Consider the following 14744-nt stretch of genomic DNA (forward strand, 5'->3'; position numbering starts at 1 on the left):
TGCGAGATATGTACCTAATAAAATATTTTAAATTATACTAAAAAGCTTCTTTCAGTTTCAAGTGTGTTAATTATTAATTTGTCATTTTATGTGTTGTCCGTACAATAACCTTTTATTGGGCATTTGCGTGAAATATTATCCGCTTTGCGCACAAATCTCTTTCCCTATCTAATCAATCAACCGTCCGCAGCAAATAAATAACAAAATGAACATCCAATGTTCACATTTACCTCCACTTTTCATCGCAATTCATCCAGCGTGATAATTTTCAATATTCACATTTTTATTTTTTATTCGTGAATTTTAAATATGTGCCTAAATCTGTATTCAAACATCTTGATCGATTAGTTTAATATGAGTTTACTTTTAAAAAAGAAATTATATGTCTAATATGCATCTTACTTGTATTAAGCTTTGAAATTTGTGTTTTCATTAAACCTTTGTTAAAATTGACACATAGACCCTCTAACAACCAAGTCTTATAAAGAAGAAGAAAAAAGTTAAGAAGTCCGTTCCGGTATAAATTACATTAACTACTTGGATAGCATTGTTATTGTCCGCCATTAGACCTGAAGATAAATCTTCCATTGTATGACAAAATGAAATTGGATCCACTTTTACGTTAATAAAATTAAATAATTTTGATATAATTAAATCAAGAAACCAATTTAAAAAACAACTATGTTTTTCAGAAGTTTATTAAAGCAGACAACTTAAACGACAATTATTGTTTACAGATGGGCATCCAAGATCTAGTAAAGATTGATGAAACCTTACATTATCTTCATCTGTTTGCTATTTTCTAAAGACCGACTGGCAAAGAATGCTATTAGCATTAAGCCCACCTTTGAGGCTCAATAAAGTTTAAAATAAATTAAGTAATTTAATCAACTTATAAAGTTATATAATCCAAGTACAGAGCAGATACTCTAAACACATGTATTTTAAGTACTTAATTGCAAGCTCTAGCAACAAAGTACCACTAATAAATATGTTTAAAATAAAATTTTGAAATTTTTATCACAAAACTATAACTGTTCCAAAAAATCATTAATAAATTTTTGAAACCATTCCATCCAAATAAACTTGAAGGATTTTCTCAATGATACTTACGCAGACAGCCTTAAATATCTGAATTTTAAAGGCCACTTGAGGCGTCTTGTTGAAAACATCCCCAGACAACAGCTGTGGCTGATAGTTTAATGTGGACTCTGAACAGCTCGGCAGCTTGGAATTAGTAAGAGTGAGATGGTAATCTGAATAACTATTTAGATTACTTTAACGTACCTACTCGTTACAATGTAATTTTTAATATTTTTTGAGGTTATATAGCCAAACATTTCTATATTAGCCGCTCAGGTCACTGTAAGACGAAAGTTAGCTTATTTATAGATCCACCATTCGTAGGGTTTTTTTATGTAATTATATAAATAAATAATAAATAGATTTGTATATTATAACGATAATAAACTCAATATTCAATAATATCAATTATGATACATGTTTTCTTGAAAAAGGTAAAAAAATTATCAAACAATGTTTAGTTAAACACTATTCTTTTATTCATTTTTTTGACTTAAATACATTATTTCCTTTAATTGAATCAAACTAATTGAAATTCTTGTTTATAAACCCTTCCTCGATAGTAAAGTAATTGACTAACCTACCTAGTTATTGAGTTGCAAAATGAGTACATAAACCCAATACATGTCCTAAACTTTGTTCGGGTCACTACGCTGAAATTTAATTGGATGAAGAAGTATTAACAGTTCGGCCCTGTTAAATTAACGAGGTTTTGACTATAGGGAATAAGTTTGAAACAAATGAAATCACAGTGTCTTTTAAAATGTCATATTATTGCTAATAGTAAAAGTGTATTATAATCAATGAAATAATTGCTGATCAAAATCATCGGGTAATCATTATCTTTCACTTAACATCAAATCTCTTATATAAGAAATAACTATTAGAAAAACTTTAAATTTTCGTTTCAATTAGTTTTTATGACTACATGATTCTGGTAACCCAAAAAGGTTCAAATTTTCGAACATAAACCTCATGTTAATTCGATGATTGTAAAGAATTTGCATAATCGTTGATATCATACATGCTGTTTCTTACAAACCTCAAGTTTACATGTAACAATTAAAATAAATGCAGTGATGATTAAGTCTAAACCTGACTAAACCTTTATTATCAGTTTCGTAATTTCTAACTCCAAATGGTAAATGCAGCCTAACTAACACTTAATAAAAATTGCACCCTAACTTGAATTTAAATAAGTTATTTTTTCCGTGATCTCCTGTCATTAATCATTTTGATCGACATCCATCGATTACACATTAAGCATGCTTTTAATGAACGCTTAATTGCTCGGTCGCGTGTTAACTTGCTTACTAAATGTTGATTTTGTAACGGCATTTGTTATATGGAGCCTGCTTCAATTATGCCATTATTACAATATTATTAATTACACTAACCCTAACAGTGGCTATTATCCAGATAGTAAACTGAAAATTGCTTCTAATTTGTCATCCTGTGATTAAACGTAGCGTAATTTTGGTCACTGAAAATAGAATGTTTGTGTATACAAGTTATGTACTAGTTAATTTTACGAAGGACTGACAGACACTTCATGTAAAAGCCTTCTGTTATATCCTTCATTTGTTCATTCATTTGTTGTATATCCTTAATTTTTATATGAAGTGTTTGTCAGTCATCATCATCAAGATAATAGGCGAATCCTGGGCTCATTCCCAGGAATATAGAATATAACCAAGACTAACCCTTAAGTGAAAGTGATCATTAACCTTGATTATACTGATACTGAATTTTGAACATTGACTATCACATCATGAGGTAGATTTATGAAAACGATAGAGTAAAACGAAAGATAAAAGATAGTGCCTATAGTCCTTAAAACTTTGTGACAGTTCAAAAGAGTTCCTCATCCACATTCCGCCGACTCTGGTACTTGACTTTGCATAATAATGCAAACTATATTCAACGCGACACAGATTTATCGTGAACGGGGCGTTAGGGGACGAATAAATATCTAACAACTGACAAAGATTGTGAAACTTGAAGATACGTTACCCAAAAAAAGAATTAAGATATCGCTTCAATGTAGTAGTATGTATAATTGTGATAAATTTGTTTTCGTAATTTTTTTTCCTATCGTCCAACTATAAATGTTATTGTTTTTAATGATAAAAGAGACGAATGACAACTGGTAGGTGTTAATTTTTCATTTAAAAATAATGACCATTAACAACATTTTACTTTAATTTTAAATTGATAGTGGTAGTGGATAGTGTCATTTAAAATTCTTTATGTACTCATTCTACTTTTTATTGTTAATTCAGATTTTATCACTGAGTTTTCCACTAGCTTATTATCTTTCAGCTACAGTCATCAACATTTGCATGCAGGCTCGTCGGTTTGTGTACTCTTTGTTTGTATTTACAAACTTAAGTGAACAAACTTCTTGTGTAATTATTATTACACAAGAAAGAATACTTGGTACTTATTAAAGTCATGGTACGACATCAGTGACGAATCTAAAAAATAAATGTCATGGTAAACAACCGGCTGGTTCGCCTTCATCGACCTTAAACGAACCACGAAAATATTTATCGACGAAATTAATTTAGTGGAACAGAAAAGACCCTTATCCCCGCGCAGTAAACCTTATTATTACATCTGTTGCTATAATAAACGAAATTCATGTTTATTATTCATCAGTTTTATCTCAAGGAAATCATAAAATTTCATAAAGCGTAATATCCCGCGGTTTTCCTAATAAATGAGCTTTTATAAAAACAAACAAATGCTACTGTCGGGACACGAGCAAATTGAGGGCGAAGCAATTTGTATCTCTTGTCATACTTTTTAATTTTATCCCAAGAAATACAAATTAGTCTTGCTTGAACACTTTGCATATTTTTGAATTCAATTTTTTCACCGCCGTACTTCTTAAATCCATGTTAATAACGACAACGTTATCTAGAAATGTTATATTCGCATCCAGATATTTCGCATGCGAAATGCGTGTTCTATAACAATTAAAAACAAATTATTTCCACAAACTGCCACTTCACAGACTTGGTTTTGTTAAATGACATAATTTTTATTTGCAAGCAGATTTAAGAGGCTTGACATCCCACATAAATCTCAATAAACACCGTTGCCCTTAAAACTTAATTAAAGAGCATTACGTCTACGCCTTTTAGCGATTCTACTGGTGACGTTAATTCAAACCCATTTTCAGAGACCGGTCTGAAATTTTGAAAAAGTAAACAGTGCATTAGAGGTTGAAAGGCGGGTAATTCATCTCACGTAATGGTCGACTGACGTTCTTCTAATGGACGGGAACAAAAGAGCCATGCTTGTACGTAATTATTAATGCATTTAATGCCGGACTTGTCGACAAAGTGCAGGCTTGTGCTGATGAATAAAATGCCAATAACACTTCACCGTCGACGGAGAAACATAATGTTAAAATTTCAGAAGCTTTTGAATTTGGGCTACAATACTTTCTAATATGATTACTAGTGGTCACATTTGTTTTTAATTTGTGTGGAATTAATGTTCCTAAATTGGGTATTATTTACAAATGTAAGTAAGTCTGCTATTGGAATCTCGTCGTGGTAGAAAGCTGAAGTTGCAATTAAAATTTCCTTGGAATATGTGTGTGTATTGTAACAACATGTCATAAATTTTAATAGAAACCTTAAATTTACTATCAACCACATAAGGTACATAAATTTCGTATACTTAATTTTAAAAAAATAAACTATATACGTAAAACGAATCCAAAACATCCAGCTGAACGAGGCCTATCAGTCTTTTTCCAAAATGTCGGCTCTGTTTTCCCCAGAAGGGACAACATAACTAATTTACCATTTCAAACTTATTAGAACTCAGCTCTTTTTGGTTATTTTTTATTAGTTAGTTTAAATAAAACTACATCACTTTTAGTCTAAGAATCTTAAATGACCAAGCTGTCGAATTCATGTGCAATTCATTCAATTGTTGTACGTATGGCAGTACAATAAGAGCATCATAAACCATTAGCTAAGTACAGATTAAACATCAATCTGACAATTTAGAGTACTATCGATATAATGTTAATATCCGTTAATTGATGCTTCGCAATCAGGAACTGCAGTTAGGTAAATTCTAGTCAATAATAGGATAATGGTCGTCTAATTTTGCTAGTAAGATTTCAACAAATAATTTTGTATGCAGGTTCTATTTTTTAACAAATAAACAGAAGACACACACACATAATTAATTTGAACACAGTAAACATATAACAATGTTTCTTAAATTCAAATAATTAATAAAGAAGTTCTATCATTTCTGTATCATATTTTTTACAGATGGCTATTGTGAGTAGATAAAATATATGGAGATATTTCCATAACATTTTGATTTTTAATTAAAAAAGTTACTGTGATTTGCAAGTACTTCTTTTGTACTTTTTCTGTTGAGATAATCAATATTTTTTTATAATAATAACTAATTTAACTCTTCAGAGAAATTCAAAAAATATTGTTAATACAGTTCTTATTTCTACTGTTATATAATCGAAGAACTAATACACTAATCAAAAGGCGATCTGTATTCGGTCCGCGTACAAGACCAACGCTGATGCAGCTCAAACGAATTAAAATATGCAACGGGCGATTTGCACTGTGTAACGGATTTCAAATATTTTGCGGAACATTTCTTTACCTCGAACGTTACCTAACCGCAAGTTTGCTTGCATATGTATCAATATGTTTTAGTCGATTAAATAACATTTTTTTTTTAATTCTGTACTTATTTGTTTATAAAATAGATAAAATACTTGATTACACTATTGCAAACTTAGTTACTTACACACATTCGAACATACTCGTAACACGTCTTTTTTTAAAGTTTCAAAGTACTGAGATTCAGGGATATTGACAAGTTACTTTCTACCATTAGGTAGGCTAGTCACTTTAAAATACTTAAAACTACTAATTATAAGGTAAGGTATAGGCTTACAAACTTGGGATTCTTTTTTAGGCGACGGGCTGGCAACCTGTCACTATTTTAATCTCAATTCTATCATTAAGCCAAATAGCTGAACGTGGCCTTTCAGTCTTTTCGAGACTGTTGGCTCTGTCTACCCCGTAAGGGATATAGACGTGATGATATGTATGTATGTATGTACTAATTATAACTAATAAAACTACGATTTTTTCATTAATCTTATGGAGTAATCTTACTCTTGGCCTTTTTTTACACCAAAATAACCCAAAGCCAGGTAAATTATATTGAGCAACTGCTGTTTGGCCTCTATAAACTTGTTAGGGAAACTCAACTCATGTCATAGTTCGTTCGGGGTTTTTTAACCGAGCATATTTTCATTCAACCGTATTTTTATAAACAATATTTTTCCCTTTTAAATAACTAGCAAGTTGCACAAAGCTATCTAATGAGAACGGGCAGCTACTAATCATCATGTGCTACGACGTAGCCTCCATTCTTACGCCGCCGTCTACGCCGTAGCATTAACCTGTAGCACCAGAGGGATACATCTACGAGGCTAAATGTTATAAAAATTATTGATAGTCTCGAAAAGACTAAAAAGCCACGTTAAGCTGCATGGTTTAAAGATAGAATTAAATAGATAATACAATAAGAGTATTCACTTAAATACATATTGGTACTAGTTTTTTCCCGCGCCTTCGCTAGCGCACATTGTTGTTTATCGCAAATCTTCAAGTACAGTAAAGTTTGATCGTTATTTAACTCTAAAAGTTAAGCCTTTCAGTCTTTTCAAGACTGTTGGCTCAGTCTACCTCGCAAAGGATATAGACGTGATTATGTATGTATTAAAAGTATAGACAGAAAAAACCATCATCATTATAAATGTACATAATTAGCGATTCTATTGATTTATCATATATAGGTATGCATATAACATATATGTATGTGTTGCAGAGCTATTATATTCTATTGTGGCGAGACCCCATTGTTTAAGCTTAAATACGGGATTCCAATTTTATGACCCTCTTTCACTGTCCCTTTTAAAGCGGCGTGATGAATGGGAACGTGGGGGCATTACGTAAAGATGTTTGACTTTAACCTTTAAAGTTTAACTTAACCTACCTAAATGAAACCCTTGGATTCAGTTCTCTTATACTCGTACACATATCACATCGTTATCCTTAGGAATAGAAGGAGCTAATAGTCGAATAGTTCAACGGCTCAAAGATTACGTTTAGCTGAGAGTTCAATTCTCAGTTAGGACATTTATATTTTTTATTACAGTTAGGTTTTCAATGTATGTAATTAAATTATATCTCGATTTGCGAGAATCAATATGACTCAAAATAATAGGAAGATTCGTAAGCGCAAGAAATTATTTTAAAGTGGTGTCACCATAGCAAACATTCAAAAATATTTGGCAGTTAGCAAAGGCCTATTGCCTGTTTAATCGCAACTCAATTAAATATTAATCCATTAAGTTCTCCATTACTCTCCTCAAGTGTACTCTACCTGTGATACACAGGTAAAAATATATTTTATTCTTAAGTATCTGAAACTACACAACATAGTAATGGCACATTACTCTGGTCGAAGTCGTTCAATAAAGTATCATCTAGGTATTGCAGGCGTTCTGAATTGAACGTCTCATGTCGATCCCATTCATTGTTCTGTGTTCGATTACACTGACCAATTCATAGACGTAATAAGCAATAGATCAGCCATTTAAGTTACACTTACTATGCTTTGTCCATTCGATTTTTTTTGACAGCTGCCACTGCAGCGACGTTGAATGTTAAAAGTTGAAAATATTCAAATTTTACAATCACATTTATCTACCAAAATTGTATTTAGTCAAATGGTTTTAAATTTCATAAAATGTTTTAGATTTTTTGATTATCAACGAAAATAATTTGAGATCCGTAATCAGATAATGAAGAATGGAATGTAACTCGTTGATAGTGCTTTACAGAGTTATTATCACGTTACTGTAAATAATTGAATCGTTTAAATCGCTTAAAGACTCAATGTTAAATGTAAAGTGTTACCTATATCGACTTATGCAACCAATATTGATTGTCGTAAGAAATCACATCGGTACTTTAATAGTACGACACTAAATAAGCTGTCAAAATAATATTACAGGTTAAAAATAATAAATGTCAAAATAAAAATTATAATATTACGACTTCCTCAAATCCTTATATAACATCCTTTAAATTGTCTTATAATATCGTGCTGCCTATACGAGCGAAATCCTAATTCAAGTCTTCGTAATTTGAGAAAATCGCGAACATAGGTACTAACACAGCGCGCGAAGAATACCGAACCTTTTGTGAAGAAGGCTAAACATTATATATTTCCTTTATTAATTTAACAATTCAAACGCGACGAATATAGAAATTATGTATAAATAGTAGTAGTACGAGTATCTATCAAAAAACATCTGGTTTCTTAATAAGGTGTTTTTGAAAGGTACTCATTTTTGTCGTGTTAACTTTTAGTCTATACTTATATTAAGTCAGCGCCCGGTGCACAGTTTCGCATCATTAACACATGACAAATGTGTCCGATCTATTCATGATTTGTGTGGCCACTAATGGCTGGGAGAACGCGATACTGACTACGGTATAGCTGTCATCTTATAATTTTGATACACTGTGCTTTGAACTTTATTAATTATGATTAATAGACTATAAGTTAACTCAGACCCACCTGCAAACTAATTCTCCATAAAGTTTATTCATATTTTAAAGAAAAAATAATGTTCACTGTTATTTTTTTTAATCTATTAATCATATAGTCGCCTTATGCAATAGTATACAGTATTTATAAATACGAATTAGCTCTGTACTGTAATAAGATTCTATAATGACTATATTGTACTTTTACCGAAAGCTTTATTTATTTTCAAAAATTGTAACTCTGTGGACGCACGTATCTCCACTTGCAACTTGTTTGTAAATACGTTTATTATTCTACATTAAAAGTATCACTAGATCAGTTTACTGAGGTTATATTGGAAATTTAAATTTAAAAATAATAAAAAAATAATCTGAATGTGCTTACATATAAGATTCAATTTGTCATGATTCGATACGATCTACTGGTGTGATTAAAAAATAATGTTCTTATTAAAACAGAAAATATTAACATTCAGTTCAATATTCAAGTAATGAAGAACATTTTTTTATATAAAAACATTATGCAATCATTCCCAACGACGAAAAATTCAAAAATCGCAAGTGGGTTCAAGCGTTCTTAATTCAGTCGGGTTGCCGAGATAAAAGCGGACCATTATTTATCATTCCGCATGCACGTGGGAAAATAATCCCGCGAATACAGCAAAAATTAATTGCCTAAACTAAAAATGTAGGAGTTTGGCTTAAAATGTGTATTAAATTGTAACAAGATCATACCATCAATTGAAATTATATTAATTTATTTTCGAAACACAATACAATTTATTACCTAATAATTATTTTAAAATATATCTATGCATTAAAATTAAATAAAAGCAATTTTTGAGTAATTTTGAAGTTAAGATTTTTTTAATAATCGTGAAACGAATGAATTGCATACCGGATTGGTTATGTAAAGTCTACCAACATCTTTTCACTTGCAAAAAAATATGTGAAAATTAAAACATAAGGTATGTTTTACTTTAATTAATTTTTTCAACGGTTTCCGTGGCTGGATAAGCTTCTTAATATATTACTTTGCCCTGACCTTCTTCTTTTTCGCTACGGCATCCATCATTATTACGACAATATGCAAAATATACCCCACAGTCCGAACGGTGATAATGTTTTTCATCCTGATTGTTATTAGGTACCATCAATCCCCATACCATAGACGTAGAAAAAAAGATGGACGGAGTTTTACTATACGGCAAAACGAAGCACCCATAGTATATTGCTCACACTCTCACCAACAGTGTGTGACAGTCGGCCGTAGTTTAAAAAGTAAATTTGTGTGTTTGTCGATTCTTCATAATTGTAGATATTATAGTAATTATGTACTTATAATAATTCATAATCTTGGATATTTATATATATAAGTATTAAGTATAAAATTTAGTAAGTCAGTATCTCGTAACGCAAGTTTCGGACTTACTAGGAGGAACTCAATCTGTGTAATTTGTCCCGTTTAGTATTATTTATTATAATTAGGAAAAGGATAAAAAGGATATAGTATCTTTCATCCCGTAAATGTACCGTTCCTTTGGAATTTGTCATATACGACTCTTTACGGGAGAGAAGCAGCGGGCAAAAGTAGTACCTTCAAAGATTTATTCGAGTCATTAAAATAAATGAGTTGGCTTGCAATAATGCTGGCGTCTGACCGTAGAACACTAACATCTAACATCTAACCTGATATCAATTTAACTGCAGACGGACCGCATTGTTAGCTGGAACTTTGAGCAATCACTCTTTTAACTTTTATTTTCTTATGTTCGAGATATTTCTTCGCATCTTACCCATTTTTCTCGTAATTTTTGATAATAACTTCTATAAAGTATAGAACGCCCTAGCTCCATCTACGCAAACCTAAAATACTGTTTATTTCATTTTCCACAGAAATATCGAAATCCTCTCTGCACTGCAATGCATTATAGATCCACATCTATATCCTAGACCCTTCTAGGGTGTATAATCTACATGCCAAATTCAGGCTGTACGTTGATATGTCAGTTAATCAGTGGTCTTTCTTTTTTGTATCTAGATTTATTTGAATGTTCTAATTTGAAGCTAAAATATTGAACACTTAGCCATACACTTAGCCATCTAGGTAAGAAAGTCTTGTATTTATTCACTTTGTATAATATATCCTACCCTATAAAAGATAAAGATATGATTACATGTAAAAACGCTATAGGTATTTATGATCTCTCTGTGTGTGTGATTGTGGTGTAAAGTCCACATTATTAATTTTTATCCCGCATCTGAATCTAAACCCTGCTGAGCGACGGTCAATTTTAATAATCCCAGCTGTACTCTTATTTGTCGGCGGCGGGAATAATCTTTAACTCCATTTATATAATTTTGAATTTTCAGAGTGTTTTCGAAGAAACACAATAGCCATTCAGCGAAGTGGCTATTCTAAAAATACCGGTGGTTTGAAATTAGCTAATCTTGACGTCAATTTCAACAATTCATCTTGAATGGGGTGGAGTGCGCGGTTTCAAAAGTCATTTTTCAACGGTATGACGTAATCGCTTCTCCGTTGGCTTTTTATTTGAAAAGTAGGGAAAATTTCATATTCAACGTTTTATGAACTCAGATAGTTCGCTCTCGCATAGTGTAATTTTGAAACCCGAATATTTTAATAGTAGATTCCACGAAAATTCCCGACTCGGGTATTAGCAAAGTTTGGTAATTGTATTATATAGTTTAAATTGCCTCCAACCATCCATCAATTTCCTATGGGTGGTTACACAAATTAATTTGTAACATACCTTATGAATATTTTTCTTTTTCATTAAACGTTAACAGTTCTTAGTACTCGTATAAATCCGATTTCCATTAATTTGGCACTAATATCAACATCATCATACGATTTATTATAACCTAGGTATCCCTACCTTATAACGGTTATGGTAGTAATAATTAGGTTTAAAGACAATAAATGATAGTACTCGTGAACTATGGCAAACCACGCTATTAAGCACATAGTAAGTATTGTACTAAAATTACGTAAGTTGGGACTGCCCATTGCCCAAACGCTGTGAAGAGTCATAAACTGCAGATATTGTGCATCTGTTGTGGAGTGACAGCGAGACTCCGCTCCGGACTAATATTTGTTTCCTACTACGATGTATGAATATTCAGACATGGCAACACCATTGCCCAGAAATAAACAATTACGTTATAATTCTTATTGGTAGGACCTTCTTTATTGGTTTTTATATAAACAATGTAAAAAAACAAAGTTTTCATGAACAATGTTATTGATATAACGTTGAATGACGAGTAACATAGCCTTTGACTACAATGTTGTACTTATCATTTATGATGTTATTTTCCTCTTAACCGTAAAAATGATGGGCCGCGTCTGTCAGTAACCAAAGAGTTAATGTATATAATTTAACTTAAATCATTGTACATTTTACCGCAGATTACCGTTTACGAGGTGTATCAGAAAACAAAATTACTAATTATCCAATTGTTTAATTACGAGTAAACGTTACAAAATCGATTGTGGTGAAATGAGCGTATGTGTTTAAGGAAATTTATTTACAAGCTCACATTTAACTAAACGAATAATATTATTATAATGCTGCATATTGAGGTAATTATGCTTTTCTGTTTCTAATAATTTATTCATTTATATTTTATTGCTTCGCTTTCTGTTGTACAATAATATACCTACAATGACCTATATATGTATATTTATATCACTTTTCAGGATTCCGCACCTAAAAGGTTGAAAACGGGAACTTAGTCTCTGCTACAATTAAGAAATTATAAAGCTTTTTAGGTCGATTTTAATAAACAGGTTTTCTTCGTCTTATTTTAGTATTATAATCTAAATAAACAGGTAATTCGTGATGATGGTGCGGAGCCCTTCGTGCGCGAGTCCGACCCACACTTGACCGATTTTTTTATAATATTTTTTCGGTTCGCATGTATCTAAATTTACAAGTATATCTAAGTAACATTAAGCAAAACTACAAAGCATTGAAATTCAAACCTAAACAGACCGGTAATTCTGTGCACTGTGCAACGTCTGAACAGAACAGAACATATGGCAGTGACGTGATGACGTCTTGTTTCTCGTAACTTACACATGGCGAGTTTGTCGAGTGGTCCACATAGATTTATCACTGATGTGAAGTCACGAGATCTCAAATTCACTACAAATGTTGGTTACTTTGACATATATAATTATTAATCTTGACCATAGTAGGAACCGCAGACTTGAAATGTCACTCCTTTTGGGTAGACATGAAATTTTACTCGTGTTATAGTTTTAGCAAAGTTTTTATGGTTGCCGATTACTCTTATACATACATATCATCTTTTTACTATACAAGACTTAATAGTTTCTAAAACACTTAGGATACCTAGAAAGAAGGTGACGTTCGTATGATGAAATTGAGATGCAGATAATAAAGATATATAGTGTCATAAAATAGAATTATAACAGTAATTTTTAACTTTGTTTTCTATGAATTTGTGAACTTTTTAATAAAAACAATCGCCTAAAAGATTTCCTTCACAACTTCTAAGGTCAAAGATCTAATCAGAACAGCGAAAGGGTCACTTAACCAAAAACTTCTTCATAATGTCTTATCTAATTTAGTTAACAAAAGGATTAATTAAATTTCAAACTCTGTTCATTAAGTAGATCATACGGGTCTGAATAATCGAAGATGTTGAATTTTAAGGTGAATCAGGAACTAAGACTTTATTGTTATAACTTTGATTAATTAATTATATTTAATCAAATTAAGCGTTAATTTAAATGGTGATAATGGTTTAATAATAAAATCGGTAAAGGGTTCAGAGTTTCTACTGGGTTGTAGATAGGTGTATAACCGAATGACGAATTAAGATATTATTTTATATGTTTTGATATACATTTGTTATAAAACATAGTATTCCATAACGCAGGTCTCGAACCTAATTTGGTGCCAGATCATTCCATCTATCAATATGAACCGAACCATACATGAAAATCGTGCAAAACGAACCATAAATTTTGAAAGGGATTTTACTGAATTCTGAAAGAAAAAATCTTATTACCGTTTCCTGATAATAATAAACTGTATGCCAAATTGCAAATGTAGACCTAGACCCAATTGTGTGGCTGTGCGTTGATGTCTCAGACAGTGTCCTATTTTATATATTAAGAGACCAAGAACAAGTCAATTTCACAACATAATTGCAAAATAACTCTTTACGAAAGAAACTTTAATTTCATTTGTAATTGGTCAAGTCTGCCATATTATTGAAATCCAATATCGACTTTATGAGTCTTCTTCGAGCGATTGCCTTGTATTCCCAGCATTAATTACACAATTTATTCAAAGGGTCGACTTTCTAGGGCTTCTTGAATATACCTTCAATGTTTTAAGGAAAGATCAGTTTTCACAAATAGGTTTTAGATCTGTCTGTAAACTTGGTTAGAAAATTGAGAAGTGAGTGTATAAATAGGAACTTGATGTCTATACTACAACAAGCCTATTTGAGATCTGACATTAGTTGCTTTTTTTTTCGTTAGTATGGAAACAAGCATAGGGTCCTGCTGCGGAACTCGCAACTTGCATTTACAGGGTATCTTGTTCTGTGTCCTGTTTTGTGTCCAGGGGGAATATTTCACGCCCTTCAAAGATGTGTTCCTTTTATAAATTTTTTCCTCCAATTTAACCAGAATTCAAGCTTTAGGATTTAAATATCTTGAAATTGAATCAAATCCGTCCGCATTAAATCCAAAGCTCATTGAATCTTGCAAATGTCCTAAAGAGGTTCTTTTCACAAGCCGGGCTTTTTAATCACCGTAAAACGAGGCGTCAGTTTTACTAAGAACTTAAAATAATTTCGCCCGAGGCAGTAGGAATTTCCTCACTTAATCTGTGTAAGTATATTATAAAACTCAATGTAACTTTGATCGGGAACTGCCCATTTAATTAGAATCCGATGGCGATTCAATATTGACTTTGAGTTTGAGAAGAGATCACTAAAAGTTGTGTTTGACTTGCTCAATGTTTCGTAATT

This window comes from Amyelois transitella, chromosome 7 (assembly GCF_032362555.1).
Source record: "Amyelois transitella isolate CPQ chromosome 7, ilAmyTran1.1, whole genome shotgun sequence".
In the NCBI taxonomy this organism is placed as follows: domain Eukaryota; kingdom Metazoa; phylum Arthropoda; class Insecta; order Lepidoptera; family Pyralidae; genus Amyelois; species Amyelois transitella.